We start from the raw sequence: 22,957 nt of genomic DNA, 5'->3' as shown, positions 1-22,957 counted from the left end.
TATAAAGTGGTTGAAACTGTGGATGTGCGGTTCGATGAGACTAACGGCTCGCAAAGAGAGCACCTGCCAAATGTGCTAGATGAAGTCCCTCCTAGTGAATCCATCAAGCTTATGTGTACTGGAGAAATCATACCTTCAGAGGGACAGGCTGAAGAAGAGATCATCATTGCACCAAGTCAACCTGAAGCCAATGCTGAAAATGAAGACAATGATCAGCAAGGGAAAAATCTTCGTCCAGTTCATCCTCGTGTTGCAAATGAAGTACATATTGAAAAGATAATTGATAGCATCAATGCACCAGGTCCACTCAATCGTTCAAGAGCAACTCAGCTAGCAAATTTCTGTGGGCACTTTGCATTTGTCTCTATATCTGAACCCAAGAAAGTTGCTGAAGCCTTTATGGAACCTGAATGGATTCAAGCTATGCAAGAAGAGCTTCAACAGTTTGAGCTGAAAAATGTGTGGGAATTAGTCAAGCGTCCTGACCCTCGCAAGCACAACATCATTGGCACAAAATGGATCTATCGCAACAAACAAGATGAGCATGGTTAAGTCGTCAGAAATAAGGCTTGTCTCATTGCTCAAGGATACACTCAAGTTAAAGGGATTGACTTCGATGAAACATTTGCTCCGGTGGCTAGGCTTGAAGCCATTCTTCACCTGAAAGTTCAAATTCTTCTATTGCTGCAAATTCTTCAACTGTCTCTGCTATCACAAATTGTCTCTGCTATCACAAATTCCTCATCTGAGGATGCTACTAGTATTACTAACAATGCAAGGCTGAAGGAATTGTATGTGACAGGCATGTACAAAAGCCTCAAAGGGCATTAGGCTCTTTGTGATGTGCTTAAAAAGCAGATCGTCAACAGGAACCCTAGGAAAGAGGGCATTGCCTTTGAGAGGAAACTCAATGCTAATGGGACCTACTGGAAACCTGAGCAGTACCCCAAAACCTCATGGGTTGCTGCAAAGGGACCTCCCGTAGATCCATCCACTTTATCTGGATTTACATGTGAATCTTCATATTCTTCTGATGAGTCATTTGACTCCAACTATAAACTACTCAAAAATCAGAATGGTGAAGTATTTGCTAGATATGTTGGCACTAACTGTAGGAATGGTCCCCCTATGAAGAAAATCTAGGTTCCCAAAAGGTGCTTTGAAAGTCTTCGGGTGAATGTCATCATGACACCACTTGTGAAGAATAGGAACCCCAGATCAAATCCTTCATATGGACCAAAGTCTTCATATGGATCCAAGTCCTCATACGGACCAAATTCCTCACGTGGATCAAAATCCTCATATGAACATCATCGTGCTAACACTTCTGTTTCGCAGGGAAGAACTAAGGGTTATGAACATCTGCATTATTCTTCAAATCATTATGTTCATAAGTCCTCGAAGAATTTCTCTGCCTATTCATATGCGTACCCTAACCCCTCTTCTGTGAAACAAAGTGGACTGGCTTCTATGCCACCTTTCTCTCATGGAGCTCGCAGAATGATGAACTCTTTGCCACCCCTCCAGATGTGGGTGGTGAAGAAAAAGAATTAATCTCTTATGCAGGGTCAGGTCTCCAGACGAACTTAATCGTCTGGAGAATTTGCTGGAGACCTGAATATGCTTGAAAGGACGCAAGCTAATCATGAAGAAATGAATGTTCATTTCTCACGTCCTCATACTGCTATATCTGTTCTATTTCTTGATGAAATTGATCTCATGAATTTGATGTCATATTCTTCACTGATGAAATATATGAGTTCGTAAGATGCACTAATTCATCTGCAGGATGATCAACCAAAAGCTACTGAGTGGGTCCTCGACAGTGGATGTACAAATCACATGACTGGTGACAGGAACTTATTGATGGACACTGCTTTACCTCCATCGCATCTGAAGCATATCACCTACGCTGACAAAGGCAAAAGCCAGGTATTAGGTCTAGGTAGGGTTGCGATCTCAAAGGATCGACACATGGATAAAGTCATGCTTGTTGGGTCCTTAGGATTCAACCTCATGTCTGTCTCAATGCTTTGTGATCTTGATATGGTTGTTGTCTTTGGCAAGTATCGTTGTGTTGTGATCATGGAAGCTGACAATTCCAAAGTCTTTGAAGGCTTTAGGAGAGGAGACTTGTATATTGTTGATTTCTCTACAGGTCCTCAACCTACTACATGTCTACTTGCAAAAGCTTCAGAAGGCTGGCTATGGCATCGACGACTTGGTCATACTGGCATGAGGAACTTGCACACGCTCGCCAAGAAGAAGCATGTCATTGGCATCGAGGGTGTCAAATTCCTCAAGGATCACCTGTGTGGAGCTTGTGAAGCTGGGAAGATGACCAAGGCCAAGCATCCCTCAAAGACTATCATGACTAGCACTCGTCCATTTGAATTGCTTCACATGGATCTCTTTGGCCCTACTCATTATGCCACATTCACCAATGCTGCATCTTTATATGGCTTTGTTATTGTTGATGACTATTCTTGTTACACATGGGTGCATATCATCACTTACAAATATGAAGTGCAGGAAGTCTTCAAACGATTTTCCTCGAGAGCTTCAACCAACTTTGGTGTGAAGATCAAGCACATCAGAAGTGACAATGAGACCGAGTTCAAGAATACTAGTCTTGATGACTATCTTGATGAACTTGGTATTACTCATGAGTTATCTGCTCCTTATACTCCTCAGTAGAATGGCGTCGTGGAGCGCAAGAACAGGACTCTTGTTGAGATGGCTCGCACTTTGCTTGATGAATACAAGACGCCTCGTCACTTTTGGCCTGAGGCAATTGATACTGCGTGCCACATCATCAACAGGGTATATCTTAACAAATTCTTCAAAAAGACCTCATATGAACTCCTCACTGACAAGAAACCCAGTGTGAGTTATTTCAAAGTCTTTGGTGCTAAATGTTGGATTAGAGATCCTCATCACAATTCTAAATTTGCACCGAAAGCACATGAAGGTTTTATGCTTGGTTACAGAAAGGACTCGCACACTTACAGAGTCTTCAACACCGTTCACCACAAGGTTGTTGAAACTGTAGATGTGCGGTTCGATGAAACTAATGGCTCGCAAAGAGAGCACCTACCTCCTGTGCTAGATGAAATGTCACCTGAGGAATCCATCAAGTTCAAGGCTACTGAGCATGTCATTCCTACCGAAGAATCTGCCGAAGAAGTTATTCCAGAACGTGAAGAACATCATGCTGGTGCACCTGAGGAAAATGGCTCTGAAGAAAATGCTAAGCCAACTCAACGTCGTCAACCCGCTCATCCTCGCGTTGCAAATGAAGTGCAGATCGAGAAAATCATCAGCAACATCAATGCACCAGGTCCTCTCACACGCTCAAAGGCTTCACATTTGTCTAAATTTTGTGGGCACTTCATTTTTGTCTATCACAGAGCCCACCAAAGTAGATGAGGCATTTCTGGAGCCTGAGTGGATTCAAGCGATGCAAGAGGAATTACATCAGTTCAAGCTCAACAATGTCTGGGAACTTGTCAAGCGACCAGACCCTCGCAAGTAAAATATCATCGGCACCAAATGGATCTACTGCAACAAGCAAGATGAAATGGCCTTGTGGTGAGGAATAAGGCACGGCTAGTAGCTCAAGGCTACACACAGGTTGAAGGAATTGATTTCGATGAAACTTTTGCACCTGTTGCTAGACTTGAGGCTATTCGCATATTGCTTGCTTATGCTAACCATCATAATATCATCTTATATCAAATGGATGTGAAAAGTGCATTCCTCAATGGTAAGCTTGAGGAAGAAGTATATGTTGCTCAACCCCCAGGTTTTAAAGATCCAAAGCATCCTGACAAAGTCTTCAGAATCAATAAGGCCCTCTATGGCCTCAAGCCTCGGGCGTGGTATGATACTTTGAAGGAATTCCTCATGAAGAAAGGCTTCAAACCCGGTTCACTTGACCCAACTCTTTTCACCAAAACCTATGATGATGAATTATTCATGTGCCAAATATATGTTGATGACATTATCTTTGGCTGTACTAACCAACGTTACACTGACGAGTTTGCCTATATGATGAGTGAGGAATATCAAATGTCTATGATGGGAGAATTGAAGTTCTTCTTAGGTCTTCAAATTCGTCAACAACGCAACGGCATATTCATATCTCAGGAGAAATACCTCAAGGATGTGTTGAGGAAATTAGGCATGCAAGATTGCAAAGGCGTCAAAATCCCTATGCCCACAAATGGCCATCTATGCACTGATGAAAATGGTATTGACTTTGATCAAAAGGTATACCGCTCCATGATTGGTTCTTTATTGTATCTATGTGAATCTAGGCCAGATATTATGCTTAGTGTTTGCATGTGTTCCCGTTTTCAAGCTACACCGAAGGAATCACATCATAAGGCTGTGAGGCATATTCTTCGATATCTAGCTCACACTCCAACACTTGGATTATGGTATCCCAAGGGCTCGGCTTTTGATCTCATTGGATATCCTGACTCTGACTATGCTGGTGATCGTGTGCACGGCAAGTCAACATCAGGCACATGCCATTTCCTCGGACGATCCTTAGTATGTTGGTCCTTGAAGAAGCAGATTGCGTATCATTCTCCACTGCTGAAGCTGAGTACATTGCTACTGGTTCGTGTTGTGCTCAATTGCTATGGATGAAGCAAACCCTCAAGGAATACAACATCAATGTGAAGAATGTGCCTCTCTACTATGACAATGAGAGTGCCATCAAGATTGCTCATAAACCAGTTCAGCACTCGAAGACAAAGCACGTCCAGATTCGTCATCATTTTCTTTGTGATCATGTGTTGAAGGGCGACATCTCTATTGAGCATGTGAAGATTGAAGAACAACTAGCCGATATCTTCACAAAGCCCTTGGATGAGAAGAGATTTAGCAAGTTTCGCTGTGAGCTAAATATCTTAGAATCTTCGAATGTTCTTTGAAGAGGACACACATCCTAACACTAATGCAAAATTGATGACTTAGATGTGCAACACACGCAGTAACGTTTTTCTTCAATCAATGAAGACTAACCCTCTAAGTGTGACGAAATTAACGAAGAATTCGATTCTTAGAGCCCTACGACAATTGTATGCGGCATCTGAAATCATCATTCTTATACGGTGGGTTACGCCACCAACAAAAGTTGAAAATCTTCAATTTGAGTTTTCTCTAGTTTTTTAAATTCCTCAGTTGTTCAAATTCTTCAACTTTGCAATGTCTTCACTCTTTCTGACCTCGTTCTTCATTGACTATATATATATTTGAGTTTTATGTCCTCTACAGCATTCACTTATTGCTAATTCTTCAAGTTGACTTTTCTGCTAAGTGAATGTGATCGGACCCTTCCCCCTCTATGCTAAATTCAACCCAGTCTGTTCACAAATTCTTCATGTGTGTTCTATTTGAAACCCGTTCAAAATCTTCACCGTGTCCTTGTCAGCTGAAGAATTTGCGAACGAAACTTTAAAATTATCTTATCTAAATTTTTGGCTTTTGCCGCTCAAACCCTTCCGCATCCCACGATATGATTATTCTATTCACCCATGATCTCACACGATCTCCACCTCACTATACGTGGGTGACACATGTCGCTAGGATGAGAAGGGTCAGGGGCACGTTCGTCCATTTTCCTCGGACAAGTGGTTTTTCACCTCGGTTATAAATACGCCTCACCCTCCTCAGACCTCATGTACCCCGCTCGACCTCACTCCCCTCACTCGAGCTCTCTGACCTAGTGCCGCTGCTACTTCCATCATCGCCGGTGAGGAACAGCTTCACTGCCTCGACCTCGTCGCCATCGTCCTCGCGCCGGCCGCGGAAATCTTCACTCCGCCGCCATCGTAGCTGTCTTCCGCCACCGAGTTAGGGCGTGGAAGATCTGAACGGACGAACTTCCCATCTACAACTCCCAGTTTGTCGTGTTCTTCGTCAAGGGTAAATAAAATTTATTTTTACTGCCCTTGTTGATTCTAATGATTTCCACAAAATCTTCAAAAGGTGTTTATTCTTCAACTTCCACACTCCTAAACACCACACATGCATCCGTTCTTGATCTATTTCTCTAAGCAACATTTTTCCTCAAGATTCCTCACTTGTGTGGATTTTCAATCTATACAACTCTGGAACCAAAGTCAAAGACCGCTTAGTGAAATTCCTGACGACACTCCTGGTCAAATTCCTCAAACTTGTTCTTTTGAAAAACTTCTGAGAACGCATATGACCTCTCCAAATTCTTTGCACCTATACTCTGTTCACAGGTACACATGTCCGCTGCTGAATTTCTAGGTTCTCATCAACTTAACTCATTTGCAGCGTTCCTCAAAGACAAATTGCATACCTCGTCAGAGAATTCTATTGTTCCAAATCCTCGACTGAAGAAAATGGATGATAAAAAAAGACCTCAGAAGGGAGGAAAGAGACCAAAAGCAAACACTGCCTTTGACATCCCAGATGACATCTATGAGGAATATTGCACTCCTGATGAAGCCAAACATGGCAAGGAGAACAAAAATCAGTGCAAGGTGCGCATATAGAGGATAGAGAGGAGATGGGCCAGAGAATGGAGGGAGTACAGATATGTGACTCCCAAGTACATGAAGAAATTCGCAGTACACCCTCCATGCCCAAGACCTCCATTGGCACCAGGCCAAGTTGCTGATCCCTCTAGCATCAGAAGAGGTGAGGAATTTCCCAAGGAGTGGGCTAAACGGCAAGCCAAGTTGGCCAAAATGGCCAAAGAAGCAGTGAAGAAATTCAATGAAGATTCTGCTGCTACCGCTGCTGAGGCCTCTGCTAGTAAGCCCAAGAAGGCTATGCCCAAGAAGCCTGCGCACAAGCCCAGTTCCTCGGCAATGCCCTCACGGCCAAGCTCATCAAAGCCCTCACGGCATATTCCTCAAGCAACTCCAGTCCCCACTTTTACAAAACCTTCAGCTGCTGCTGCAAAGTCCTCGGCACCTGTGCACCTCGCCTCTTGCCAAAGGACAGCTGGTATCTCTATTGCTTCAGGAGCATCTGCAAGTTCTTCAGCTCCTCCTCAGTCATCAATAGACCCGACTTTGCTGAAGACAAAGGCCACTGCTGGACGAGGCACAAGGCCAAGTCCTCACAAGAAGCAGGTTGACTTTCATGTGTCGTCTAGTGAAGACGAAGCTGATGATGAGGAATTAGCAGAAATCATCAGAGACAGACAACAACGGGCCATTAGAGCCAAAGGAAGTGATGTGCCTCTTCTGCTGGATCCCAAGTTGATCCTTGACTTCATTGATCTCTGGCACAAGGACCCCAACACTCCTATGCCTGACTTCAATCTTACACCTGGCCAAAGTCATATGCTGACTGCCTTCATAGGAATTTTGAAAAGGCCAGGCAACTGAAGAAAGCTCGGTACAAGAAGGAGCGATTTCTAAAGAAGCATGTTGTCACTATGACTCCTGATGAATTTTTGGCCATGCAAACTGAGATCAAAGCACTCAATGATGAATTTGACTCGTACCGTGCAGATTGGCTAGGAGTCAAAGTCAGATTCGTCAGAATGGCGAAGGGATTCACCTCAAATGTTGCAGCCCCAACGCAACGTGAAATTCCTCAGGCTGAAGCATCTATTCAGCCTACTGAAGAACATGCCAGCACATCTGATGACAATCAGGCTGTTGATAATTTTGAAAGCACCAGGGCTGATGAAGAAATTCGAGCCGCTGAAGAAACTGCCAGGGCAACCTCTAGTGTTGCGCCTGAAGAACAAGCCAGGCCAGTTGAAGCATCTGCTACTGCGCCCGAAGAAACTGATCAAGCCAGGGCAACTGCATCAGTTGTGCCTGAAGAATCTGCACCAATTTCCTCTGCTCCTCCTGCACAGACAAGCATCAACCTTCCTTCTGCATCAGAAGCGAAGAAAACCAAAGCTGCAGAGCGAGCAACTGTGAAGAAAAGGAAAGCATCTACTTCCTCAGAGTCTTCAGCTTCGAAGAAAGTGAAGACTTTGACGAGCTCTTATGCAAACCCAATAGATGTTGTTCCTATATGAAGCATGCCATCAAAGGAGATTGTTCCCTTTGGTGAGGAATGTGTGATTCCAAGTGAGTCTGATGAAGAAAATCCTTCTGCTGCTTCGTCAGAGCAGATAGATGAAGAAATTGAAGTGGACAATATCACTTCAACTCCATTGGTATCCTCGCCCATGCCTCAGTTCACTGCTGAAGAGGCAGACATTGAAGAAATTGATGAGGAAGATGAAGATGTGGATATTGGGTCTACAACTCCAATTCTGAATGATGACTACTGGGAAAGTCATCACCCCAATTCACCACTACCACACCACTACAACAAATTCCTCAGTCCCCTGCTCAAACAGAAGAAATTCACATGGGCTCTGAAGAACATCAAGTATCTCTTCTCACTATTCCTGAAGAAGTTCCAGCCACCAGGGCTGATGATAATGTTGCTGGAGAAATGGATACCCAGGCTGCTACTGATGACATTGCTCCTGAAATTCCTCAGCCTGTGGCTCCAGTGGCTATACCTTAAGAGGCTGTGAAGACATCAACTGCCAATCTTCAGCCCAAGCCACAGAATCCTCACTCCAAGAAGCAGAAGTTCAAGGCTGAATACTTCTTCAATGAACATCATTTCTTCACCGATTACAATCCATATGACTCTCCAAGACTTAGACGCAAGCGCTTCTGGACAGTGAGTCAAATGAACTTTTATTCCTCACTGTTGTTTGATAAAGACAAGATCTTTGACCATGGGCAAATTCCTCATGTGGATATGGAGTCGCTGCCATGCTTCACCCCAGTACTCAGTGTTCTACATGACGCTGGGCTTCTCAACTTCTGCACCGACATCTGCGACTGGAATGAAGAACTCATTCTTCAGTTCTATGCCACGCTGCACATCACAGACAATGTTGAAGATGTCAATTCATGGGTATTGGACTAGATGACAGAAAATACTCACTACAAAGCACCAGCCTCTGAATTGCTTCATGTCATCCCAGTCAGTCCTCCTGTTGAAGGTGCAAGGCTCATCTATGCTGACCCTGAACTCCCAGATCATCTGATGCAAGTGCTGATGAAGCCTTTGAAGCCCGGCCAAGCTCCAAGTACCAAATTCCTTGTCAAGGAATTGCTCTATGTGCCAAGGACAGTATACAGAATATTGACCAAAACCCTCAGTCCAGTCAAGGGCCACAACTCTGATGATGAAGAGGTTGTTGGCATCATGAAGAATCTGCTTTTCAACATCATACATGGTATTCCTATTAACTACCACGATTTCTTCATGAGGACTTTGGCTAATGTAGCACTATCACCGTTTTAATTGAAGCCTTACGCTCCCTGGATCATGAGATTCATCAGATCAAGGTCTTTAATCAACTACAAGGCTGATTTTCAAAATCATCTCAGCTATTTGCCCCCAATTGAAGTCCTCAAAAGGACTATTTCCTCAGCTGATGAAAAGGGCAAGGCTGCTGTCATTGATGAAGGCACTCATCCATTGGATGGACAGTTTCGTAAAGCTACCTCATATTCCACCAATGATGACTCTGCCACACATGATTCTGCCGCAAATGCTTTAAAGCAAAATCCTCAAGCCACTGCTCCAAGGGTGATGACCGATCGTGAGCTTCTCCTCAGTCTTCATCAGAAGGTCGATCTCAACCATAAATGGGTCAAGCGTCAGTTTGGTTCAATTCTTCAGAACATGACGATCACGCAGAACACTGTGAAGAAGAACCATTACTACCTCCATGAAGTTTTTGATCGCACATGGGTTGTATTGTCTCACCTCTACGGTGTAGAAGATCTCAAGCAAATGGGCTTCAAGCAGGACTTTGACTGGTCTCAACCACCTTCAAAGAAATTCAAGAAGGTCAAAGTTCCTCACTTGGTGGCCAGTTCATATTCTTCATCGCGGGAGACTGATGAACATGAAGATTTGAACGACACTGCGGCAGGCCCTACTTCAACGGACGACCCCAACAATGCTAGCGCTCCTCCATCGACTTCATGATGATATTCTTCTGGGGCGTTAGTCCTCATTTTCGTCCCTTTGGTCATTTGATGACAAAGGGGGAGAAATTTGAGTTAGTATTCAAGAGGGTCTATATATATGGGCGTTTTTTTGCTAAGTTACAACTCACGTTCTTCTGAAGTATTTGTTGGATCGAGTTGTAAACATAAGTCCGATGGTGGTCTAATACTTCTGATCTGTTCTTCTGCATGTTATTTCCTCATATATGTTAATGCACGCATGCTGAATTACGTCAGACACCATATTTCATCATGCATTTCAAATTCTTCATATCATATGTTAAATGCGTGTATGATTTACAAGATATAGGGGGAGATCTCCATGATTCTACTCTACAATGTGCATTGCTATTCAAAGCAAATTTCTCACTTATGCACATCTTCAGGGGGAGTTCTTCTATATCTTGCAATTAAATTCCTTAATATCAGTATTTACACTTCATATGTTTATCCCCGTTGAAAACTTAACCTATATTGTCATCAATCACCAAAAGGGGGAGATTGTAAGTGCATCTAGTGCCCCTTAGTGATTTTGGTGTATTGAAGACTTATAGGTTAAGGGACTAATGAATTTGTGAGTGTACACGGGTATATAAGTCTATGAGGAGTTTGATATTTACAGAGAAAGTCGACCCTAAAAATGAATGTCTTCAACTGAAGACTTTGGCTTTCTGAAGACTTTGAAAGTGAAGAATTTGGTGTGATCCCGAAGACTTGATATTCATGCGAGGATTATGAAGCGTGAAGACTTTCTGTTTTCGTAGTTTCATTTTCTCTTGCTTGAGTCATATGAAACACTGTACTGTTAAAGGGGGTTGAGGTAAAACTAAGGAAAGTTTCCAAGTGATGCTCATCTCAAAATCCTACACCTACCAATCCTTTCGAGTGAAGCCATTGGAAATCTCATACGGTTCAGTCAATTTCTTCAGTGACAGAGACGAAGATCTTCTGGTCTATAAGGAATTTGTTCTGAATGAGGAGTTAGGAATTCGCCAGTGCGGATTGCCTACAAGTGAGGAACATGATAGCCCTGAGGAATTTAATAGTCGAATTTTCGACCATTGTTGTGCTATGCGCCAGCTGTCCCAAAATATCTACCCACCTAACGGTCATATCATTGAAGGGCATTTATGTCTTATCATGTCGGGCTGCTCCCTAGGCTATAAATAGCCACCCCCTACAACCACTAGCTGGTTGGCTGCTCCGAGAGAAACTAACACTTTTCATTGAAAGCATCCCATCCTCCGAGGACTTTGAGCGAAAATCATCAAGTGAGGAAAACCCAAACCTAAACACCTACAAACCCAAAGTGATTGAGCATCACTGAAGAGATTGTTCCTGTGTGGAACCGATGCTTGTTACCTTCGAGGATTGTGCATCCTCCAGACGGTTAGGCGTCATGGTCTAGAGCATCCAAGAGGAAATTGTGGATCGCCGAGTGACTGAGTCTGTGAAGGTTTGGAAGTCACCTGAAGACTTACCACGAGTGATTGGGCGAGGTCTGTGTGACCTTAACCCAAGGAGAATACGGTGAGGACTGTGTGTCCGGGACTGTGTGTCCTCAGGTTTAAATACCTAGCCGCTCCAACCAGACGTACGACTATCACAACTGTTGGAACTGGTCTACCAAATCACTATCTTCACCGAGCTACTGGTTCTATTTCCTCAACCCTTTCATTTCCTCATTCTTGTGTTGAAGTACTTGACCGTTACTGTTTGAAGACTTTGACTGAAGACTTTCACAATTTCCTCAATCCTATTTCTTCAGTCAATTTGTCTTCAGCCTGCTTATCCTGTGTTTACGCTACTTGTACTATGTGCTTGTTTTCATTTCATCATGATGACTGTGCTACTGCTCTGTTATGCTTGCATCTGAGTACTTATTCCGCTGCTAGTTGTTCGTGACTTAGGAATTTCCTCACCTTGAAATTCCTCAGTGATGAATTTGTAAAAATCGCCTATTCACCACCCTTTAGTCGATATAACGCACTTTCACTGAGAAATACAATACCTCTTTTCTTCGGAGTTGGCTTGGGTGGAGGTTCAGGAATAGTCCGATCATTATCATTACTCAATATATTATTCAATAGTTCTTTAGCTTGTTCAACAGTTCGTTCCCTGAAAATACAACCAACACAACTATCTAGGTGGTCCCTAGAAGCATCGGTTAGTCCATTATAAAAGATATCAAGTATTTTCATTTTTCTTGAGAGGATGATCAGGCAAAGCATTAAGTAATTGGAGAAGCCTCCCCCAAAGCTTGTGGGAGACTATCTTCTTCAATTTGCACAGTTAAATATTTCCTGTAAAGCGGCTTGTTTCTTATGAGCAGGAAAATATTTTTTAGAGAAGTAATATGTCATATCCTGGGGACTACGCACACAACCAGGAGCAAGAGTATTGTACCATATTTTAGCATCACCCTTTAATGAGAACGGAAATAACTTGAGAATATAATAATAGTGAATCTTCTCATCATGAGCAAATAGGGTGGCTATATCATTCAGTTTAGTAAGATGTGCCACAACAGTTTTAGATTCATAACCATGGAAAGGATCAGATTCAACCAAAGTAATTAACTCAGGATCGACAGAGAATTCATAATCCTTATCAATAACAAAGATAGGTGAAGTAGCAAATTTAGGATCATATTTCATTCTAGCATTCAAAGATTTTTATTTCAACCTGACTAGCAAATTTCTTAAGATCATCTCTATCCTTACAAGCGAGAAAGTCTCTAGCTACCTCTCCATCCATAACATAACCCTTGGGTATATTAGGCAATTCATATCTAGGAGAGCTAGATCTAATAGGTGTTTCAAAGTTTTTAGTTTCAAAGACTTCATCAGTTTCAGTAATTTCATCAGTTTCAGCATTCTCAATAACTCTAGCTCTAGCAAGTTGTTCATCAAGAAATTCACCTAGTGGCACATCATCATCAAGCAAAGTACTAGCATCATCATAAGCATCATTCATAGCAGAAGTAGCATCATCAATTACTTGCGACCTATCAGGATTAATAGCATGTGTAGGTGTCGAAGGCTTACTCAAAACAGAAGGTGAATCAAGTGCAGAGCTAGAAGGTAGTTCCTTACCTCCCCTCATCTTAGAGGGAATAATCTTGGTTCTGGTATCTTTCATCTTCTTCATAGTGATCAACAGACCTAAATCCCAAGTGACTCGGCAAATAGAGCTATGCTCGCCGGCAACGGCGCCAAAAAAAGCCTTGATAACCCAAAAGTATAGGGGATCGCAACAGTTTTTGAGGGTAGAGTATTCAACCCAAATTTATTGATAAGACACAAGGGGAGCCAAAGAATATTCGCAAGTATTAGCAGCTGAGTTGTCAATTCAACCACACCTGAAAGACTTAATATCCGCAGCAAGCACTACAAAAAAACCACTTCCCTAATGATATGTGTTTGTCACAGTAGGTCATGTTTTCTATCATGCATGTACATCCATGACGATTTTATGATAGAATCAAGATAGTCATACATGTGCTGTCATAGAAGTGTTGCATGACAATACTAACATTATCATCATGGAAGTGTCCACTTCCATGATGATAAATGGCGCGTCATGGAAATGTTTTCGTCAAGGGTAACCAACACGTGGCATCCACCATAACGGTCGCTGTTAAGCTATCGGGTTCCGGTTTGGATCCGATAACCCGTTAACAGCCCAGACCAATGGGGATTTTCCACATGTAAAATTCTCATTTGCCGGAGGAACCACGTGTCAGCTCGTCCTTGGGACAGAGAGGCGCCTACGATATCTTGACACGTGGCACGGCCCAACAGTGGCCCAATTATCTTACAAAGGCCGGCCCGTTTGACTTGGTCAAAAGCTAGCGGGTCGGCCCATGAAAAGCTTGTTAACGGTATGTTCGCATATAGCCCATTTTACGGCCCGATAACTCACGACTCATTATGGCGTTCCCGGATTCGGCCCAATAGCGTCATATGGGCCGTCCAGTATAACACCATCCTGTTTCACTTTTGGCCCATGTATGGCCCACGTCGTCTTTCGGCCCATACGAGGCCTTTCATATATTTGGGACCTTTAGTGGCCCACGGTGACTCTGGCCCATAATGAACAGTAAATTTCTTTGTACCCATTAACGGCCCATGATTCACATGGGCTGTTTCCATCCCATGTTAGCTTTCAGCCTACTAACGGCCCATACATTCTTGGGCTCCTTTCCAACCCTCGATTACTTCCGGCCCGTTACTGGCTTGTTCTCCTAATGGGCCAAATTTAGCCCATGGTTAGAATCGGCCCGTTTGTGGCATGTATTCTGGCCCATTAACGACCCGTTATGCCTGTGACAGAATTAAGCCTTTGTTGTGTTCTGGCCTGTTAACGGGCCATTACTGTGCTAGACCGATACCAATTACGCCCATTTATAGCCCATGTCGGCCCATTTATCCGATGGCTCGTAGGAAGCCCATTGATTCTATGACCCGTTAGAGGCCCATTCATCCGACGGCCCGTAGGAGGCCCATTGATCCTTCGGCCTGTAGCAGGCTCAAGGTTACAGCGGTCTGTAACTGGCCCATCGTTCTTGCAGCCACTAGCAAACCAAGGAAAAAGAAGACTAGGGAAATAAATAAGCCAAAAACTAATGCTAGGCTATTAAGGCGATTGCATAGATTACATCCACTAGGCATCAAAATTCGCCACCAGTGCAAATATAGGGAACACCCTACACTATACAAAAATGGCTTGCTATTTCCTTCAGTCGGTCGCTGCACGTTAAGAACAAATTTTGTATTGCAACAAAAAAAATTACAACCATAAAACAAAAGGAAGGTTGTCATAAAAGTTAATAGTCCGGCAAATAAATGCACCACCAGAAGTTCAGAAGCAGTTCATTTGATCTGGCTGTTAAGTTTTCATGTTGTACTGTCCGATGGAGCACCATAACCTTTGCCTTCATTTCTCCTAGGCTCCCGAACAACATAGCAAATGTCGGATACTCTCGTTTCAAAACCATGCATATCTTGACGACATCGAACAATGTTTGTCCTTGTTTCACAAAGTGTCTTTGTTAGGGATTGGACTTGTGTCTAGAGCGCAGATATAACATTGTTTTGAGCTTGCATATCTTGATCATGAGGCAGTTTGGACGAGTTTGCCTTAACAACCAACCCAGTATTACGCAGGAACGTGCTTTTGGCGCTGTTAGTGGACAGGTACCGACCCACTTCAGCAAGAGGTGACATTGCGGTTATCATTGCCTAGTCACCTTAAGAAGGTGGTGGTTCCACCATTTGTTCCATAGCTTGCTGAAAAGTTGAGTTTGTACATTAGTAGTACCAGAACAACAGATATTAAGGAGACAGCAAAACCAAATAGAATAGCTTTGGTCTATATACAGAACTTATTCTGGTGAACCCATGTAAAATATTAGTTGTATTTTACTACAAAGTACATAATAAAACCAGGTTCCAAACATATGACCATGTTCCATGGAAAATGTATTGTCTATTTCTTCGCATTGTATTGACAACTAAGGATAAAGAAACAAAGTTTATAATACGGTAAGGATAGTATGACATCATTCATATCACATAACAACTGAGAACAGAAAAACATGCAATTGTAACATTGTGTGGGTGAAAGTGCTAGTTATCGACTAGAGGGGGGTGAATAGGCGTTTTTTATGGAAGTCTTCAAAACATGAGAGTTTCAAAGACAAACAATAGAAATGAACCTATTGACATGCAGTGGAAGGTAGACTACACTAGACAAGCCATAGTCAAGTAAGCAATGAAGTGAAAGCACGAAGACTATTAGCAGCTAGGTAGTATGGATCAAGATGGAAGAGATGAAGCCAAACAACAATAGTCGTCACACCGTGAAGTCAATCAGATCAAGCAAGCAGGCAATGACTTCACGAAGACAAACTGTAAGTAAAGAGAGGGAGAAGATAGAACCAGTAGCTTGGAGAGGACAGGGATTTGTTAGACCAGTTCCAGATGCTGTGACAACTGTACGTCTGGTTAGGGAGGCTGAGATTCAACTCAGAAGACCGCGTCTTCACCTTATTCCCCTTGAGCTAAGGACGCTTAGTCCTTCCCCAATCACTCTGGTAAGTCTTCAAGGTAGACTTCCGAACCTTCACAGACTTCGTTCACCGGCAATACACAATGACTCTTGGATGCTCAGAACGCGACACCTAACCGGCTGGAGGATTCACGGTCCTCAAGTGTAACAAGTCTTCAGGTCACGCGGACAGAAAGACTTCAGTGATGCCTAACACTCTTTGGCTCTGGGTGTTTTGGGCTTTGTCCTCGCAAGGATCTCTCTCTCAAATGCTTCGGAGGTGGGTTGCTCTCAAACGACAAAAGTCATGCACTAACTCTGAGCAGCCACCAATTTATGGTGTAGGGGGTGGGCTATTTATAGCCAGGAGGCAACCCGACCTGATTTGTCCGAAATGACCCTGGGTCACTAAGGAACTGACACGTGTCCAACGATCAGATTTCAAACACACGGGGCAGCTTGACTTGGGCTACAAGTAAAGCTGACTCATCCAGCTCTGGATAAGATTTGCTGTCATTGTCTTCACTCGAAGACATAGGATTAGGTTGAGCATCACTTCAGTCACTCTGACTTTGTTCACTTGGACCCCACTTAACAGTGCGGTGGTTCCTATGACTCAACAAAGAAGAAAAGGAAACTACGAAACAACTATGTCTTCGCACTCCATAGTCTTCACGTGAATGTCTTCTCGAGTCATAATCTTCGTTGTGAATATCTTCACATACCACCATTGGCTTCAATGTCTTCACACATTTTTAGGGGTCATCTCCGATAGGTAAACCGAATCAATGAGGGACTACTACCTGTGTTATCCTGCAATGCTCACAAACACATTAGTCCCTCAACCAAGTTTGTCGTCAATACTCCAAAACCAACTAGGGGTGGCACTAGATGCACTTACAATCTCCCCCTTTTTGGTGATTGATGACAAACTGGTTGAAGTTTTCAACGGGGATAAAGGTATGTGGAATTGTAAGGGTAAAAGCATTGTCTTCATAAGTAGCAAAAGGCTCCCCCTGAAGATGTGCATATAAGTAGTTTGCGTTTGAATGCAAATGCACATGGCAGGTTTTACTTTGTGGAGATCCTTTTCAACATATGAAGACAATTCATCATGCATATAAAGATACAACAAAGATAATGGCATGCATAATGAAAAATGGATGTCTGCGGAATGACTTCATGCGGAATTTATCATCGCATCACGAAATAGCAGACAAAGTAGCAGACGACCATCGAGTTTAAGTGTTACAAGCCAATGAACCAAAAGTATCAAAACGAGAGTTGTAATCACTTGGCAAAAAGATATAGCAACCACCCATATGGACCCGCTTGAAGACTATCAACTCATATGCTTCTCCCCCTTTTGTCAGTAAGGACCAAAAAGGTTTGAAGACATAGAGCATCTACTCGTTCCCATCAGGAGTAGATGAAGGTGCAGGGTCGACGTTGGAGTCTGGTGGTGCAGAGGGGCCTGGTGCAGTGTCGGGATGCGGCGAAGTCATTGTTGGAGAAGTGGCATCGTCTTCTTCATCGATGACTCTCGCAACAACAGTTGCAGTCGAAGATGAATACTCCGAGTCTTCTAAGGAAGGAGTACGACGCAAGACGACATTCCGAGGAGGCGTGGAATCAAATTTGTAGCGCTCAGTGAAGCCATCTTCGTGAAGATCGTCTTCGGAGCTTAGCAATGCCAGACTCTTCCAGGATCTCCGACAGGCTTCATGTGACACGAATGCGTTCTTGGTGGCAAGATTGCGAATGCGATTAACATCCACCAAGAGGCTCTGCATCTGACGCTTTAGCCAGTCATGGTGCCTATCCTGTTTCTGATGTAAGGCCACAAGAAGCTCTCGGTCATTGAGTACACGAGATCACTTGCGAGGCCTTTGAGCAATGGTGCTTTCAGTGGCTTCAGTGTTGGCACGATGAGGTGCACGAGTATTTCCAGCTAGAGGATAAACAGGAGTGGCAGCATTTGGAACATGAACCCCTTCAATTGGTTGCGTGAAGCTGTGGCGATCGAAATTATGAAGATATATTGGCTCCTTGGCAGGCTCAGGGTAGATGGCTTCGACAGACATATCAACCTCAGGCAAGAAGATAATGTCGGCGTACAAAAGAGGGGGCGCACCTTTGTACCCCTTTACCTGTGCACGGACAGTCGGAGCCGCGCCCGCGGCCACATCAAGCAGAACAGGGGAGGTGAACCGAGGTAAAACCGAAGCCCAAGACAGTCAGAGCAACGCCAAGGCCAAGACCACAAAGAAGCAGAGAGGCGAAGCGGGTTCCCCCGGCAAGATCCTTGCTGGGGCAGCCTCAGCGGCCCTGGCAAGACCCTTGCCGGGGCGGCTCGCCCACACCAGCGGAGTGAGCCACCCTCGAGTCCACGGGTTCCAACTCAACCAACCACGTTGGAACTAGGGCTCGGGAGGCACCTCCATGGTGGCATGCAGATCTTTGTCAAGACCATGGAATATTCAAGATTAGATGAGGATTAAAAGACAACGGTCCTCGGCAAGATCCTTGCCGAGGAGAGCCACAAGACCCCCGGAAAGATCCTTGCCGGGGACGACAGCGTGCCACGGCAAGACCCTTGCCGAGCCACCCGGCAAGGCTCTCACCGAGGACACCAGCAGGGCCACTGCCAGGCCTGCACCAGCCAAGTCTCCACCGCCGTTCGCATGCAGCTGCCAGCCCAACCAGCTGGGCAGGCACCTGCGTGGCAACATGCAGCTCCCAGGCCAACTCATCAAGCGCCTGCGTGGCGGCATGCAGATCTTCGTGAAGACCCTACCACCGCGCCACCTCAGCTGCCTGCCTGCCTACATGGCGCCGCACACATCGCTGGTCAGGGCGCGTGTCGAAGCGAGGAGGAGCGGCGACGGATGGGACGGGCCTCGCTCCCATCCCCGATAAAGCTAGGGGACACCTCAGTAGCGCATTAAATGCGTCTTGTCCTGTAATACAAGCGATAAGCTCGTAGCACTGTACGCCTTTCCACCTCCTGTGTGCCACTGTGGCAGCCCCTTTCGACTATAAAAGGAGGCCCATGGTGTACTGGAGGAGGATTCGGCTCTTTGGAACTACGCAGCCACCGTAGCTAGTTCAAGGGCTCAAGAACACTCAATACACCCACACAAAGCAGGACTAGGGTTTTACGCATCCTCGCGGCCCGAACCTGGGTAAACGATCCTTGTGTTGATTACTAATCCTGCTCTTCTCGCAACCCTGCACCCTGGCAACCGTAGTAGGGATTCTTGTGATCCCATAGGTGTCGTTCCACGCCGACAGATAAGATGGTTGCATGCAGAGGGCTGATAGTTGACAGAAGAGTGAAGCTTTAAGTCAAATAGATCAACTCCAGATGCTGCAAGTTGTCTGATGAAGAAATCTTGAGCATTGAAGCTGATGCCATTGAGAATATAGAAGACCAATGTCTTCATCGTGCCTTCAAGATTGGCCGCAGGAGAATGTCCTTTGACGGGCCATAGAGTTCGCCTTACAATGTGATAAATGGTACGGGGCAGATACTCGAGGTCTTCGACAAAGAATTCCTTAGGATATTCAGCATCTTGTGGCAGTGGCTTCATCATGCTGAGCATCTGACTCATGTTGGGCTCAGGCTTCTGAAATATGCTCTCCAATGCATTCCTGTTTAGCTATGGCTGGACGAGCAACTGAGATGGGCTCAACAACAAGTGGCTCTGTGGCAGCAGCATGGTCTTTCCGCGAAGACTTTGTCTTCGGCTTCTTTGTTGACGGAGCACCATCAGAGGCATTCTTGTGCTTGCGCTTCTTGGCTTCAGCCTCAGCTGCCCTTGTCTTCTTCAGTTCTGAACCAATGGCTTCACAATCCAAATGCATGTGAGGAAAGATTCACCCTTGATTGTATAAGATACATGAGTAATAACTGCGCTGCTGATAGCTCCAGAAGTGATCAGATGAGATCCTTGACTTTGAGTATGGGTTCTTGGCACTGTCAAAGAATTTGTTGTGTGCCCTGAAGCTGTTTGCATTGAACGATCCTGGCGATGTTGCAGCACTGGGGAATCTTGGCAGTCTGGGCTTTGGCTTCTGGACCTGAGGCCTTTGCTCCACATGGTACTCAAATTGTGGTCCTGGAGCAGTGGGAGGAACCATGATGGGCCACTGAACTGTGACAAGTTCTCCACAATTATAGGCCTGCTCAATTGTGTGAGGCCTTGGGGCTGGAACAGTAGCTTCAGCATTGATAGTGGCTTCAGGTTGCACACTAGCTTCAGGCGCAATATTAGCTTCAGGCGCCACATTGTCTTCGGCCATGACAACGTCATTGGCTTCAGCAGTGTTGTTTGTGGCCGCCTCAATGTTTTCAACCTCCGCTTCAGTAATAGGAGGGTCGGGCACAGAAACGTTCTCCTCGAGAACAACTTCTTGAGTGATAGGGGGTGTGGCAACTCTTTCTTCTTCTTGACGCGGTTCTTGATTGTCATCGACTGATGCAGCCGGAATATTTTCAGCAGCTTTTGCTTCGCACTCGGAGACATTCGCAGTAGGAGTGGCTTCAGGGAACACTTGGCGTGTGACCGAGCTATGTTGCACTTCTCCTTCTGGAATGCTCGACATGGCAACCTGTGGCCTAGGGCCTTTGTGAAGCCTGCAGAATGTGGGCAATGCTTGTGGTGATGGAGTGGTCTGCACCATGTAGTTGTCGTCGTCAAGCACCGAAGTGGTGACTTGATGTGGTGGAGTACTGGGTGTGTCATCTTGACTTGGGGTCTCTTGTTGAGGGCGATCAGCCCACGAAGCATCCTGAGCAATTGGCGTCAAAGGACGACCAATGCTGATGAGTTTGCTGTTCGTGAGAACAGGCGATGATACCAGTTGGTGCTCGATCTGAGGAAGGACTTCATCATTTGCTACATTGTCTCCATGACGAATGTCTTCAGCTGTGATGGGGTCGACAGCTGGAACTGCTTCATCTTCAGGAGCCTCTGTGAAAGCAGGCTCATGAACTACAAGTTGACACTCTTGGTTGGAGGAGGCTGGACGAGCAACTGAGCTGGGCTCAACAACAAGTGGCTCTGTGGCAGCAGCACGCTCTTTCCGCGAAGACTTTGTCTTCGGCTTCTTTGTTGACGGAACACCATCAGAGGCATTCTTGTGCTTGCGCTTCTTGGCTTCAGCCTTAGCTGCCCTTGTCTTCTTCAGTTCTGAAGCTGCTGAGGGGACCTTAGGCTTCGAGCCTGTCATACTGGCAGGGAAGACAATGCAAGGTGCTTCCTGCCTTGATGCTTCAGCTTGGGCCACAGCAGGCTTCTTCTTCTGTTTGGCAGCCATCTTGGGATCAATTCCTAGACGCCTAAGAGCCTTGCGCTTCTCGGCCTCATTGTGTGCTTGAACACATTTTCCTGCGAAGTATTTTCATCCGCTCTCTTGAACCTTTTGCTTCTTCATGTTTCTTGTGAAACTCTTCCTTGAGGTCATGCAGCATCTACTTGAAGCTTTGAACATCAGCCACACTGAGCTTGGCCATGTTCTTCTTGAATTGAGCCTTTTCATGGTCAATTTTGTTCTTCAGCTCGACGATCTTCTGAGCCAGAGCCAGATCATTAGCAATGGCTCCGTGGAATGTGACGCTTATGTCCACTGGGAGCTGAAGATCATCAATGTTGAGGCTCGGGTTGTCAAACCACTCATCGATGAAGTTATTCAAAATATCCACATCAAAGAGGGGCAATCGTTGAAGATCTCTGCCTCTTGCTTGCTCTTTATCAGTAGCTCAAGAGCATCATCACCAAGATCTTCGTCGCTTGACAGATCGATGGCTTCATTTTCGTTCCGCAGAACAGCAACTGGAGTCAGCTCATGCCCAGAAATCTTCATGGGCTTCTTCTTCTTGGGCTTCTTCGTCTTCTTGGAGACATGAGAAAGATCTTCAGATTGCACACTGAGTTCAGGAGGTGCAGTTGCCAATGGCTTCACACGCGAAGCTTTTGGTGCGGCAGAGGGCTTTGAAGCCTTTGTTTTCTTTTGCTTTTGCGGCTTAGGTGGAGCTGGCGCTTCATCAGAATCTACATCATCACCTGATTGCTCCATAGTGGCCCTCTGAGCAGCAATGTAAGAGAGGAGACAATCAAAGTTGTCAAAGGGGCCGATGACATTGGGGTTGGCATCACGTGTGACATCAGCCGTTGGAGCAGACGGACCAGGATTGAAGTTGCACCCAAGATTTTTCTTGTTCTTCATAGCAGAATCTTTGGCAAACTGGTAGTTGCGCTTGAAAAGATTGTCGTTGCGACACCATAACAGAGAAGATGGGTCGGCATTCTCTGGTTGTGGTCCTCGGACCATGCAAGGATAGAAGCCTTGAGCAATGGCTTCGGACTTGGACTTGGGCTGAAGATTTTTGTATAGAATATCTCCCCATGGTCACTTGATGGCGTTCTTTTCAGCATATTCAGCAGTCACAAATTTGTATTACAACCATTTTTCTGCCCAATATCGTTGAATCCATTGGATTCGGGTTTTGCGCTCATTGTAATTCTCTTCAGGATCAGACTTGTACAATTCAAAGAGATCTAGTGGCAAGTCCTTGGCTGTATCCCCACGGCGCTGCCTGCCGCCCTTTCTAGTTGATTTCTCAGTGGCCATTATATTCAAGCTAAAAGGCTTCAAAACTACGAATGTCTTCCTTCTGCTGGTCAGACAGGAACTGGCTTCAGGAGAGTTGATGTGTCGCTGTAAGAATTCTACAAATGAATGCAGACTATGAGAACCAAGGGATTCTCCCACGGACATGTACCTGTGACAGCATTAGAGGTGCGAGGGAAGGGGAAGAGGTCATATGCATTCTCAGAAGATTTTGAAGATAAATCAGTTTAAAG

The sequence above is a fragment of the Aegilops tauschii genome, chromosome 7 (assembly GCF_002575655.3).
Source record: "Aegilops tauschii subsp. strangulata cultivar AL8/78 chromosome 7, Aet v6.0, whole genome shotgun sequence".
In the NCBI taxonomy this organism is placed as follows: domain Eukaryota; kingdom Viridiplantae; phylum Streptophyta; class Magnoliopsida; order Poales; family Poaceae; genus Aegilops; species Aegilops tauschii.
Note: the sequence above shows the minus strand (reverse complement) of the source record.